This window comes from Neophocaena asiaeorientalis, unplaced genomic scaffold (genome assembly GCF_003031525.2).
Source record: "Neophocaena asiaeorientalis asiaeorientalis breed wild unplaced genomic scaffold, Neophocaena_asiaeorientalis_V1.1 scaffold434, whole genome shotgun sequence".
NCBI lineage: Eukaryota > Metazoa > Chordata > Mammalia > Artiodactyla > Phocoenidae > Neophocaena > Neophocaena asiaeorientalis.
The window spans coordinates 1,775,424-1,788,341 of NW_020175441.1; the positions used below are offsets into that span (position 1 = coordinate 1,775,424).

At 37.0% G+C, this 12,918-nt stretch overlaps 1 pseudogene; it reads right to left on the bottom strand.

Moving 5' to 3' along the window:
- Positions 1 to 12,085: 12,085 nt before the first annotated feature.
- Positions 12,086 to 12,716, bottom strand: LOC112415055 (RNA/RNP complex-1-interacting phosphatase pseudogene; annotated as a pseudogene).
- Between the last annotated feature and the right edge of the window lie 202 nt (positions 12,717 to 12,918).

The window sequence follows — 12,918 nt, forward strand, 5'->3', positions numbered from 1 at the left end:
AAGTATTTGGGGGTTTTTGTTAAAGAAGATTTAGACTATTGAAGTTTGACATATTTCCCATTTTTATTAGTGAATTATTGTTTTATATAAAACTTGTTAATAAAGTTGGAATTTCACATTACTAGTATCACTGTATATCCTGATTTGCCTTCCACACTAGCAAAAAGATTATTAGTAATGCCAACTTTACCCCTCCAAATGTCCCCATTTTCATAATAAATTAGTTTATGATTACCTCACTCCCAAATATTATGTTTGCTCTAAAACTTGTTGAATAGCTTTACTAACCAACTAAAACTTCTGATAACAAATCATTTTGATGAGTGTGAACTGTCTCCCATTCAATTTGCTTTGTAACATCAATATCCTTCCTTAAAATCTAGTCATGTTCTGCAAACTATGAGTTACAAAAAACAAAGTGATTGATGACCCTCATGTTAGAGAATGCCTTCATTTGAGCTAAATGATCTGCAGAATTTACATTAGAAAACATTAGGACAACTGGCCAGGATTACTCATTCTGCCTCTGGTCCAGAGGCTCAATATTTCTTCAGGACTACTGAAAAGATGGGTCTATTGGCCATATTCTAACTGCAAAAATGTATTTATGATTAGATGCAGAGGGTTCTGGTAAAGAAACTCTGTGCATGAAATGTAAGCAGATGAACACCTATGAAAAGTAGGAAAGGAGAACTGGGAGGATCATCCTTCATGGTGCATTATGTGTGATCATTTTATCATGGAGGTCAGGAGAAATTGTCCTCTGTGAAATTAAATTATGATTTGTTGTATTACTGTCTCCGAGTTCAGCTTTCAAAATGCATCAGTTTTCTGGGCCCCATGTTTACTAAATTTGAGGAGGCAAAAACTGTTCCCAATCCACCATACCTCCTCTCTTTACTTGATACAAATAACTTCAGCAGCCTATATACGCATGGTGTGTGTATTAGTATTCACTTGCTGTTACATCAAATCACCACATATTTATCAGTTTAAGCAATATAAATATGTTATCTTACAGTTCTATAGGTCAGAAGACCTATACAGATTTCACTGGACTAAAATCAGTGTCAGTAGGGCTATATTTATTTCTGGAGCCTCTCACAGATAATCCATTTTCCTGCTTTTTCCAAATTCTATGTGAAACACATTCCTTGGTTCATGGCCCTCCTCCTCTCTTCAAAGCAAGCCTGTAGTGGATTAAATCCTTTCCATATTGTATTGATATCTCTCAGACCATTCTTCTGTAGTCACATCTCCCTCTGACCAGTTAGGAAAGATTCTCTGCTTTCAAGGTTTCATGTGATCAGATTGGGCCCACCCAGATAATGCAGGATAATTTTCCCATCTCAAGGTCCGAAACCTTAGTTACAGCTGCACAATGGCTTTTGAAACAGAGGTTAACATACTCACAGGTTCTGGGGATTAGAATGTGGACATCTTTATGGGGCCATTGTTCTGGCTATCACAGAATTAAACCAAGTCAAATAGTCTAGATAGAAGTCCTGCCTTCAATGGTATGGGAAAAATTGCATCTCCTGTTCATTTTATAAAATAATATTAAATGTTGCCATAACTTCATTGGGCTAATCCCCAGAATTGCTGTACCCGAGCTATCGGCTAGTAGGTATATTTTCCTGGGTGCAGAATTACTTAATCAATAAGAATATTAAACTGGGATATGAAATGAACACTGAAATATATGCCCTTCTCAAAAAAAATGTTTTTAAAAAATTCCCTCAAACATTTGATAACATGTTTTACAGAATTATAGAATATTAGAGATGGGTATTTAACCAAAGAAATTATATAACACAAACTCATTTTAAACATGTAAAAAGCCAGACCAAGTGAGATGATATAACTTACTCAACAAAAGTTACAAAATGGAGTAATTCATAACAGAGTAGGAATTAGAACCAAGGTAACCTAAGTCTTAGAAAGGGTTCCTAAATTCCTACATACTTTTTTTCGGTTGGGCAAATCAATTTATTTATCAGTACTAAACTAATTACATAAGGTAATGTTTCAAATCTGAATATTTCCTTTAGATCCGTAAATTAAGTCATTAACCTGGGACAGAGAAGTGCTGTGTGTGTGTGTGTGTGTGTGTGTGTGTCTGTATGTATGTATGTGTGTGTCTTCAGTGTTCAGTATATTTTTGCATTAAATAAAATCCAAGTCAGAGCCACAATGAAATACGCCCATCTGTCTCCTACTGATTTGCGACTCATCCTAGATCATATTAGGATTTTTTGCTCAATAAACAACACTAAAATTGAAGTTTATTGGAACTGTGATGGTTGAACATTTCTAATCTGTGTGTGGAAGACCCAAGCCAATACCAAACTAATATATTAGATGAAACAATTAAGAAGAAATTAATTCTGGTAAATGATCATTGATTCTGATGGGAGCCAAGAGTTTAGACATAGAGATAAATTTATCTCCTTTCTGTCTTATTAGTAATCCATTCTAACTTTCTACCTCATGGTAATTCAAGTTTTTATCTTACTTTTCACTAATATATGACTAAAATGCATATATTTAAGTCAAACATGATCAGATTCCATAAATAACTGAAACAAACACATAGAGAACTCTCTAAAGATTAATTCCATCCCAATTGCTAGATGATTTTACATTGAAATCTTAAAGTGTCATTATGTCATTCGTCCAAAAGTCAATGTGTGATAGTTAATATGATCCTACAAGCTATTTTATTTCTAAAAACAAGAGATAGTTTGCCAGGAACAAAAAAATGGGGTGGGGGTGGGAAGCATAAGATAAAATACATTAAGAGTGGTTCCAATAAGAATAAGAGGATTGAAAAAGCAAGAAACAGGTCTGAGAAAAAAAAAAACCATCTGGAAAAAGAAAGAAGACTATTTAAATCTGTGTGGATTTAGTTAAATCAGTACAGTAGAGATGAATAAAAATTAAACAAGATGCACAGAAAAAGAAAATCCAGATTTAAAAGTCTAAAAGAAAAAATAGGAATAAGATCCTAAAAACAACTATAAAGTACCAAGAACAGAAACACCATGATTACTCAAAACAGAATTCATTTTGTTTGCAATTAATAATTGTTAGATTGCATTCTAATTCTGGTAATATTGTAAAGAAAAAAAACCCTTTATTGTGCTTAGTCTCAGCCCTCCAGCATGATTATAAATACTCTCTTGTGCCCAAGAATAAGAAATAATGGCCAAGACTAATGAAGCTATAGATTTCTTTTTGCACATTATTCCTTTTAAAAAATATGTATCAACTCTATTGGGACTCTTTTTTTAAATTTAATTTTATTTATTTACTTTTATACAGAAGGTTCTTATTAGTTACCTATTTTATACATATTGGTGTATATGTGTCAATCCCAATCTCCCAATTCATCCCACCACCACCACCACCCACCCCCCGCTTTTCCCCCTTGGTGTCCATACGTTTGTTCTCTACATCTGTGTCTCTATTTCTTCCTTGCAGACTGGTTCATCTGTATCATTTTTCTAGATTCCACATATATGCGTTAATATATGGTATTTGTTTTTCTCTTTCTGACTTACTTCACTCTGTATGACAGTCTCTAGGTCCATCCAGGTCTCTACAAATGACCCCATTTCATTCCTTTTTAATGGCTAAGTAATATTGCCTTGTATATATGTACCACATCTTCTTTATCCATTTGTCTGTTCATGGGCATTTAGGTTGCTTCCATGATCTGGCTATTGTAAATAGTGCTGCAATGAACACTGGGGTGCATGTGTCCTTTTGAATTATGGTTTTCTCAGGGCATATGCCCAGTAGTGGGATTTCTGGGTCGTATGGTAGTTCTATTTTTAGTTTTTTAAGGAAACTCCATGCTGTTTTCCACAGTGGCTGTATCAATTTACATTCCCACCAACAGTGCAATAGGGTTCCCTTTTCTCCACAACATTTCCAGCACTTGTTGTTTGTAGATTTTCTGATAATGCCCATTCTAACTCGTGTGAGGTGATACCTCATTGTAGTTTTGATTTGCATTTCTCTAAAAATTAGTGATGTTGAGCAGCTTTTCATGTGCCTCTTGGCCATCTGTATGTCTTCTTTGGAGAAATGTCTATTTAGGTCTTCTGTCCATTTTTTGATAGGGTTCTTTGCTTTTTTAATATTGAGCAGCATGAGCTATTTATATATTTTGCAGATTAATCCTTTGTCCATTGATTCATTTGCAAATCTTTTCTCCCATTCTGAGGGTTGTCTTTTCATCTTGTTTATAGTTTGCTGTGCAAAAGCTTTTAAGTTTCATTAGGTTCCACTTGTTTATTTTTTTGTTTTTATTTCCATTTCTCTAGGAGGTGGGTCAAAAAAGATCTTGCTGTGATTTATGTCAAAGAGTGTTCTTCCTATGTTTTCCTCTAAGAGTTTTATAGTGTCCATTTTTATATTTAGGTCTTTAATCCACTTTGAGTTTATTTCTGTGTATGGTGTTAGGGAGTGTTCTAATTTCATTCTTTTACATGTAGCTGTCCAGTTTTCCCAGCACCACTTATTGAAGAGGCTGTCTTTTCTCCATTGTATATCCTTGCCTCCTTTGTCATAGATTAGTTGACCATAGTGCATGGGTTTATCTCTGGGCTTTCTATCCTGTTCCACTCATCTATATTTCTGTTTTTGTGCCAGTACCATATTGTCTTGATTACTGTAGCTTTGTAGTATAGTCTGAAGTCAGGGAGTCTGACTCCTCCAGCTCTGTTTTTTTCCCCTCAAGATTGCTTTGGCTACTCAGGGTCTTTTGTGTCTCCATGCATATTTTAAGATTTTTTGTTCTAGTTCTGTAAAAAATGCCATTGGTAATTTGATAGGGATTGCACTGAATCTGTAGATTGCTTTGGGCACTACAGTCATTTTCACAATACTGATTCTTCCAATCCAGGAGCATGGTATATCTCTCCATCTCTTTGTGTCATCTTTGATTTCTTTCATCAATGTCTTATAGTTTTCTGAGTATAGGTTTTTACCTCCTTAGATAGGTTTATTCCTAGGTATTTTATTCTTTTTGTTGGAATGGTGAATGAGATTGTTTCCTTCATTTCTCTTTCTGATCTTTTGTTGTTAGTGTATCGGTATGCAAGAGATTTCTGTACATTAATTTTTTATCCTGCTCCTTTACCATATTCATTGATTAGCTCTAGTAGTTTTCTGGTGGTATCTTTAGGGTTATCTATGCCTAGTATCATGTCATCTGCAAACAGTGACAGTTCTACTTCTTCTTTTCCAATTTGGATTCCTTTTATTTCTTTATCTTCTCTGCTTGCCATGGCCAGGACTTCCAAAACAATGTTGAATAATAGTGGTGAGAGTGGACATCCTTGTCTTGTTCCTGATCTTGTGGACATGCTTTCAGTTTTTCACCACTGAGAATGATGTTTGCTGTGGGTTTGTCATATATGGCCTTTATTATGTTGAGGTGGGTTCCCTCTATGCCCACTTTCTGGAGAGTTTTTATCATAAATTGGTGTTGAATTTTGTCAAAAGCTTTTTCTGTATCTATTGAGATGATCATATTGGTTTTATTCTTTGTTAATATGGTGTATCACATTAATTGATTTGCATATATTGAAGAAGCCTTGCATTACTGGGATAAACTCCACTTGATCATGGTGTATGATCCTTTTAATGTGTTGTTGAATTGTGTTTGCTAATATTTTGTTGAGGATTTTTGCATCTATATTCATCAGTGATATTGGTCTGTAATGTTTTTTCTAGTATCTTTGTCTGGTTTTCGTATCAGGGTGATGGTGGCCTCATAGAATGAGTTTGGGAGTGTTCCTTCCTCTGCAAGTTTTTGGAAGAGTTTGAGAATGATGGGTGTTAGGTCTTCTCTAAATGTTTGACAGAATTCACCTGTGAAGCCATCTGGTCCTGGACTTTTGTTTGTTGAAAGATTTTTAATCACAGTTTCAATTTCATTACTTGTGATTGGTCTGTTCATATTTTCTATTTCTTCCTGGTTCAGTCTTGGAAGGTTATACCTGTCTAAAAATGTGTCCATTTCTTCCAGGTTGTCCATTTTATTGACAAAGAGTTGCTTTTAGTAGTCTCCTATGATGTTTTGTATTTCTGTGGTGTCCACTGTTAACTTCTCCTTCTTCATTTCTAATTTCACTGGTTTGAGTCCTCTCCCTCTTTTTCTTGATGAGTCTGGAATCAATTTTATCTTCTCAAAGAATCAGCCTTTAGTTTTATTGATCTTTGCTACTATTTTCTTTGTTTCTATTTCACCTATTTATGCTCTGATCTTTATGATTTCTTTCCTTCTACTAACATTGGGTTTTGTTTGTTCTTCTTTCTCTATAGATAGGTTTATTCCTAGGTATTTTATTCTTTTTGTTGGAATGGTGAATGAGATTGTTTCCTTCATTTCTCTTTCTGATCTTTTGTTGTTAGTGTATCGGTATGCAAGAGATTTCTGTACATTAATTTTTTATCCTGCTCCTTTACCATATTCATTGATTAGCTCTAGTAGTTTTCTGGTGGTATCTTTAGGGTTATCTATGCCTAGTATCATGTCATCTGCAAACAGTGACAGTTCTACTTCTTCTTTTCCAATTTGGATTCCTTTTATTTCTTTATCTTCTCTGCTTGCCATGGCCAGGACTTCCAAAACAATGTTGAATAATAGTGGTGAGAGTGGACATCCTTGTCTTGTTCCTGATCTTGTGGACATGCTTTCAGTTTTTCACCACTGAGAATGATGTTTGCTGTGGGTTTGTCATATATGGCCTTTATTATGTTGAGGTGGGTTCCCTCTATGCCCACTTTCTGGAGAGTTTTTATCATAAATTGGTGTTGAATTTTGTCAAAAGCTTTTTCTGTATCTATTGAGATGATCATATTGGTTTTATTCTTTGTTAATATGGTGTATCACATTGATTGATTTGCATATATTGAAGAAGCCTTGCATTACTGGGATAAACTCCACTTGATCATGGTGTATGATCCTTTTAATGTGTTGTTGAATTCTGTTTGCTAATATTTTGTTGAGGATTTTTGCATCTATATTCATCAGTGATATTGGTCTGTAATGTTTTTTCTAGTATCTTTGTCTGGTTTTCGTATCAGGGTGATGGTGGCCTCATAGAATGAGTTTGGGAGTGTTCCTTCCTCTGCAAGTTTTTGGAAGAGTTTGAGAATGATGGGTGTTAGGTCTTCTCTAAATGTTTGACAGAATTCACCTGTGAAGCCATCTGGTCCTGGACTTTTGTTTGTTGAAAGATTTTTAATCACAGTTTCAATTTCATTACTTGTGATTGGTCTGTTCATATTTTCTATTTCTTCCTGGTTCAGTCTTGGAAGGTTATACCTGTCTAAAAATGTGTCCATTTCTTCCAGGTTGTCCATTTTATTGACAAAGAGTTGCTTTTAGTAGTCTCCTATGATGTTTTGTATTTCTGTGGTGTCCACTGTTAACTTCTCCTTCTTCATTTCTAATTTCACTGGTTTGAGTCCTCTCCCTCTTTTTCTTGATGAGTCTGGAATCAATTTTATCTTCTCAAAGAATCAGCCTTTAGTTTTATTGATCTTTGCTACTATTTTCTTTGTTTCTATTTCACCTATTTATGCTCTGATCTTTATGATTTCTTTCCTTCTACTAACATTGGGTTTTGTTTGTTCTTCTTTCTCTAGTTCCTTTAGGTGTAAGGTTAGATTGTTTATTTGAGATTTTTCTTGTTTCTTCAGGTACGATTGTATTGCTATAAACTTCCCTCTTAGAACTGCTTTTGCTGTATCCCATAGGTTTTGGATCGTCGTGTTTTCATTGTCATTTGTCTCTAGGTATTTTCTGATTTCCTCTTTGATTTCCTCAGTGATCTCTTGTTTATTTAGTAACGTATCATTTAGCAGCGATATGTTTGTGATTTTTACATTTTTTTCCCTATAGTTTATTTCTAATCTCATAGTGTTGTGGTCAGAAAAAGATGCTGGATATGATTTCAATTTTCTTAAACTTACCAAGGCATGATTTGTGACCCAAGATGTGGTCTATCCTGAAGAATATTCTGTGTGCCCTTAACAAGAAAATGTAATCTGATCTTTTTGGGTGGCATGTCCTATAAATATCAATTGAATCTGTCTGTTCTACTGTGTCATTTAAAGCTTGTGTTTCCTTATTACTTTTCTGTCTGGATGATCTGTCATTTGGTGTAAGTGAGGTGTTAAATTCCCCAACTATTATTATGTTACTGTTGATTTCCTCTTTTATAGCTGTTAGCATTTGCCTTATGTATTGAGGTGCTCCTATGTTGGGTGCATCGATATTTACAATTGTTATTATCTTCTTCTTGGTTTGATCCCTTGATCATTATGTAGTGTCCTTCCTTGTCTCTTGTAACATTGTTTAGTTTAAAGTCAATTTTATCTGATATGAGTATTGCTACTCCAGCTTTCTTTTGATTTTCATTTGCATGAAATATCTTTTTCCATCCTCTCACTTTCAGTCTGTATGTGTCCCTAGGTCTGAAGTCAGTTTATAGACAGCATATACATGGCTGTTTTTTTGTATCCATTCAGTGACCCTGTTATCTTTTGGTTGGAGCATTTAATCCATTCACATTTAAGGTAATTATTGATATGTATGTTCCTATTACCATTTTGCTAATTGTTTTTCATTTGTTTTTGTAGGTCCTTTCCTTGTCTTGTGTTTCCCACTCAGAGAAGTTCCTTTAGCATTTGTTGTAGAGCTGGTTTGGTGGTGCTGAATTCTCTTAGCTTTTGCTTGTCTGTAAAGCTTTTGATTTCTCTGTCAAATCTGAATGAGATCCTTGCTGGGTAGAGTAACCTTGGTTGTAGGTTCTTCCCTTTCATCACTTTAAATATATCATGCCACTCCCTTCTGGCTTGTAGAGTTTCTGCTGAGAAATCCACTGTTAACCTTACGGGAGTTCCCTTGTATGTTATCTGTTGTTTTTCCCTTGTCACTTTTAATAATTTTTCTTTGTCTTTAATTTTTGTCAATTTGATTACTATGTGTTTCAGCATGTTTCTCCTTGGGTTTATACTGCCTGGAACTCTCTACACTTCCTGGACTTGGGTGGCTACTTCCTTTTCCATGTTAGGGAAGTTTTTGACCATAATCTCTTCAAATATTTTCTTGGTCCATTCTCTCTTCTCCTTCTGGGACCCCTATAATGTTAATGTTGGTGTGTCTAATATTGTCCCTGAGGTCTCTTAGGCTGCCTTCATTTCTTTTCATTCATTTTTTTTTTTCCAATCCACAAGCATTTATTTACAATTCTGAAAACTTCCACATAATTAAAAATGGGACAGGGCTTCCCTGGTGGTGCAGTGGTTGAGAGTCCGCCTGCCGATGCAGCAGACACTGTTCATGCCCCTGTCCGGGAAGATCCCACATGCCATGGAGCGGCTAGGCCCGTGAGCCATGGCCACTTCGCCTGCGCATCTGGAGCCTGTGCTCCACAATGGGAGAGGCCACAACAGTGAGAGGCCCGCATATCGCAAAAAAAAAAAAAAAAGCGACAATAGTAGTAAATTACTATTTGGATAAAGAAAAGATACAAGTTAGCACAACATAGTTTACAAACTTACAATTAGGCACATTCAATTTGGTGCTAAATCATAAAATATTCTTTTGCAATTATGAAATATATCCAATAGGCAGATAATGGCCAAAAAGTACAAATGATACAAATATCTATACACATAACAATGTACGAATTGTGACATAAATCTATCAGAAACTAGAAAATCTATGTTGGTCTTGTAAGTCCAGCTTGTTAAAAGATACAGGCTTTGGGTGGGAACACAAAAAATGCCATACCTGGCCATAACAGGCTTTCCAGAAAGTATGGGAACTAGCAAAGAGTAGGCCTCTGGATGAGAGTGGGTCCAACATGAGATAAAACAATGCCTTAATGGGTATGTAGTATGCTGGGATGGAAAATATAGGAGCAAGGGATATTTGGAGAATCATACAGCTAAGTATTTGACACTAACAAAATCTACCAGTATCTGATAGGGCCTCAGGTACCATGCAAGGGTTTGAGGGATTCCAGTATTTAATTAAATCAAAATGTAACAATGGGAAGAATTAAGGACAGCCTCAGGGGTAGATGGACTGGGTATGTTACACCAAGACATGTCTCAGTTAACCTGTTGGGTTCAAAATGCAGGAAGTGAGTATATGTGACAAGACAATACCCTAACTATAAGAATAAAGGTTTAGGGGCTTCCCTGGTGGTGCAGTGGTTGAGAGTCCGCCTGCCGATGCAGGGGACACGGGTTCATGCCCCGGTCCGGGAAGATCCCACATGCCATGGAGCGGCTCGGCCCGTGAGCCATGGCCGCTGAGCCTGCGCATCCAGAGCCTGTGCTCCGCTACGGGAGAGGCCACAACAGTGAGAGGCCCGCGTACCACAATAAAAAGAATAAAGGTTTAGGTCAGGGTAGGGCTTGATGTTCCTAAGTGTTGAAATAGAGCTCCTTCGTTTCTTCCTCCTACATGTTTCATAGGTTAAGATGATGCTGAGCCTGCAACCTAAAGTTAAATGGCTGGAACTAGGGAGAGAAAATAAGTTACAGAGGCTCGGAAGCAGGAAAACCCTAACTAAGGGTTTGCCTAAATAGAATTGAATGTTGGAACTGAATATTTTAATATATAAACATTTTACTGATACCAAAATGTGTCTTACCACACTTCCCCCAATCTCACACCACCCACCCTAACCTGCAGCAGCTATGGGTCCCTTGATTTCCATGGAAATATAGAGAAAAGAGACACTGATCTGGCTTGCAGGTATTTGCTAAGTTGTTAGCCTCACATCACATACTAGTATCATGTAAGTAGGCCATCTGAAATATGAAGCTTAGGGGAAAAATCTTGAAGAAAACTTAAAAGCTTAAGCCACATCTCTATACTACAACACCTTTCACAATTTCTTCTCAGATAAGCATCATCCCCATCAGTGAAAAAACTCATATCTCATAATAGGAAAAACAGGCCTAAAAATTAAATGTGTGTCTTTGGAGGTCCCATCTATGGGATATCTTCCTGGTACTAGAAAAGTCCCCAGAAAGATCAATCTTTGCACCCCTGAAAGCTTACCACCAAGGAAAATGACTAGATCCATAGATTTCCTCCCTCAAACCAGCTTACCTCACACATAAATCATTAGCAACTCAGCCCTTACTCACATTATCACAGTCACAAGAGTGGTTAGGGAGAAAAGCACTAACCAGGGGAACTAAAACAGAGGCAATCCAGGCCAAGTTGGGCTGATGGCAGATATCTGCTCCTTACTCTTGGGTGCATAACGCGACTCAGCGCAATGCCTTTTTCACAGACCCTTTTTAGTTTCTCCACAAAATCCAACAGGTCAAGTTAGTTCATGATGCTTCAAGATAAACAATCGTCAAGAGAAAAACATTCAATATGTCTTACAATGTTGGAGTCCTTAAAAATATGACAAGGAAATAACCATGTAGATAAAACCAGAGCAAAAATCTGTATTCTACAAACATACCAGTGAATGCTATTAATAAGGTAATATGACATAAAACAAAATGAAAAATATATGTAAGACTGTTCTCTTTAGTGTACATAATTCATGGCAGTTGCTGTACTATCTAGCTACTTAAATATATCTATAACTATCTGTTCTGGTAATACAAAATGAGGCCAAAGTGTGTCAACTTGTTTCCCACAGAAACCAAAAAATCTACATGAATCTCTTTTCTCCTGTGCCCTTTCACCTTATCTGCTCCCAATTCTCCATGAATGTCCTCTTCTTTCTCTAATTATTCTCTTCTTCATTTTGCTTGGTCTTGCACCCAAGCATGCAAGACAGAGAATCCTAGAGGTCCAAGATTCTAGAGTGGCTGTTTGCAAGGGCGAGGAGATTACAGTAACTGCCACACTGTATATACTTCTGTGCAAAGAAAAAGGGACAGTATTCAGAATGTCTCTCACATATAGAAGAGCTGGATGCAGGATACCTGTGTGGCCCAAGGAACTAGAGGTAGCAAAGTATGGGCAAAAGAATTGCAACCAAAGGCTGGAAGAGGAAAGGTTTGCAACCAGCTCTGTCTCCTAGCTCTCTGGTATTTGCTTCCAATGGGCAGAGTCTATTTTGTGAAGCATCAAGCACTGAAAAGAAGACCCCTGCTGCTGGAAGTTGACAGGAAGTAACATCCATGAGGGTAAGAATGCAAGATCAAGGCTTGTCCTGCAGATGAGGTACCCAGTCCTGTTTAAACCATGGGTACAGTGGACACCAATAAGTCTGTCATTATCTTTATTTTCTTTCAAAAACCCATTAACAGCATATTGGAATTTAAAAATAGTGTCATCACCTGGCATCTGATGCCCAATTGTACAAATTCTTAAATAAGGAATAGTTTCTGGTAAGTCCTCTGGCTTATAATTGGGGCAAGTATATGTTAAGTCAATAATCAGCCCAAGTTCTTCATTCTGTTCTTGGATTTTGTTTAAAAAGATCCAAGGGGGAAAAACATTCTTCTGGAGCAAGATTCTTTTCAAAACTCTTTTTTAAAGGAACTTTGAAAGCAATGAAACGAGTCCCAGGCATCCGCTGTCCAACTGGGAGATAGTCTTTCCACCTTTCCAGGATGTGCTTTCCACCCTTCCTCTTGGCCCACGAACATCCAGAAAATCCATGACCCTGACCACAGCGCTTGCGGGCATGATGCCACTGGCTCATGTGACCCCCAAGATGCCGCCCACCCAACACCAAGAGTGCCAAAGTCACCAACCCGGCACCCCTGGTGCCAGAACAAGGCCCCAAACCACAGGCGCCTAGGCACAAGCCCACGCAGCTCACGGACCTCCTTCTACTGCCTCTTTTCATTCTGTATTCTGTTCCACAGCCGTGAATTCCACCATTCTGTCTTCCAGGTCATCAG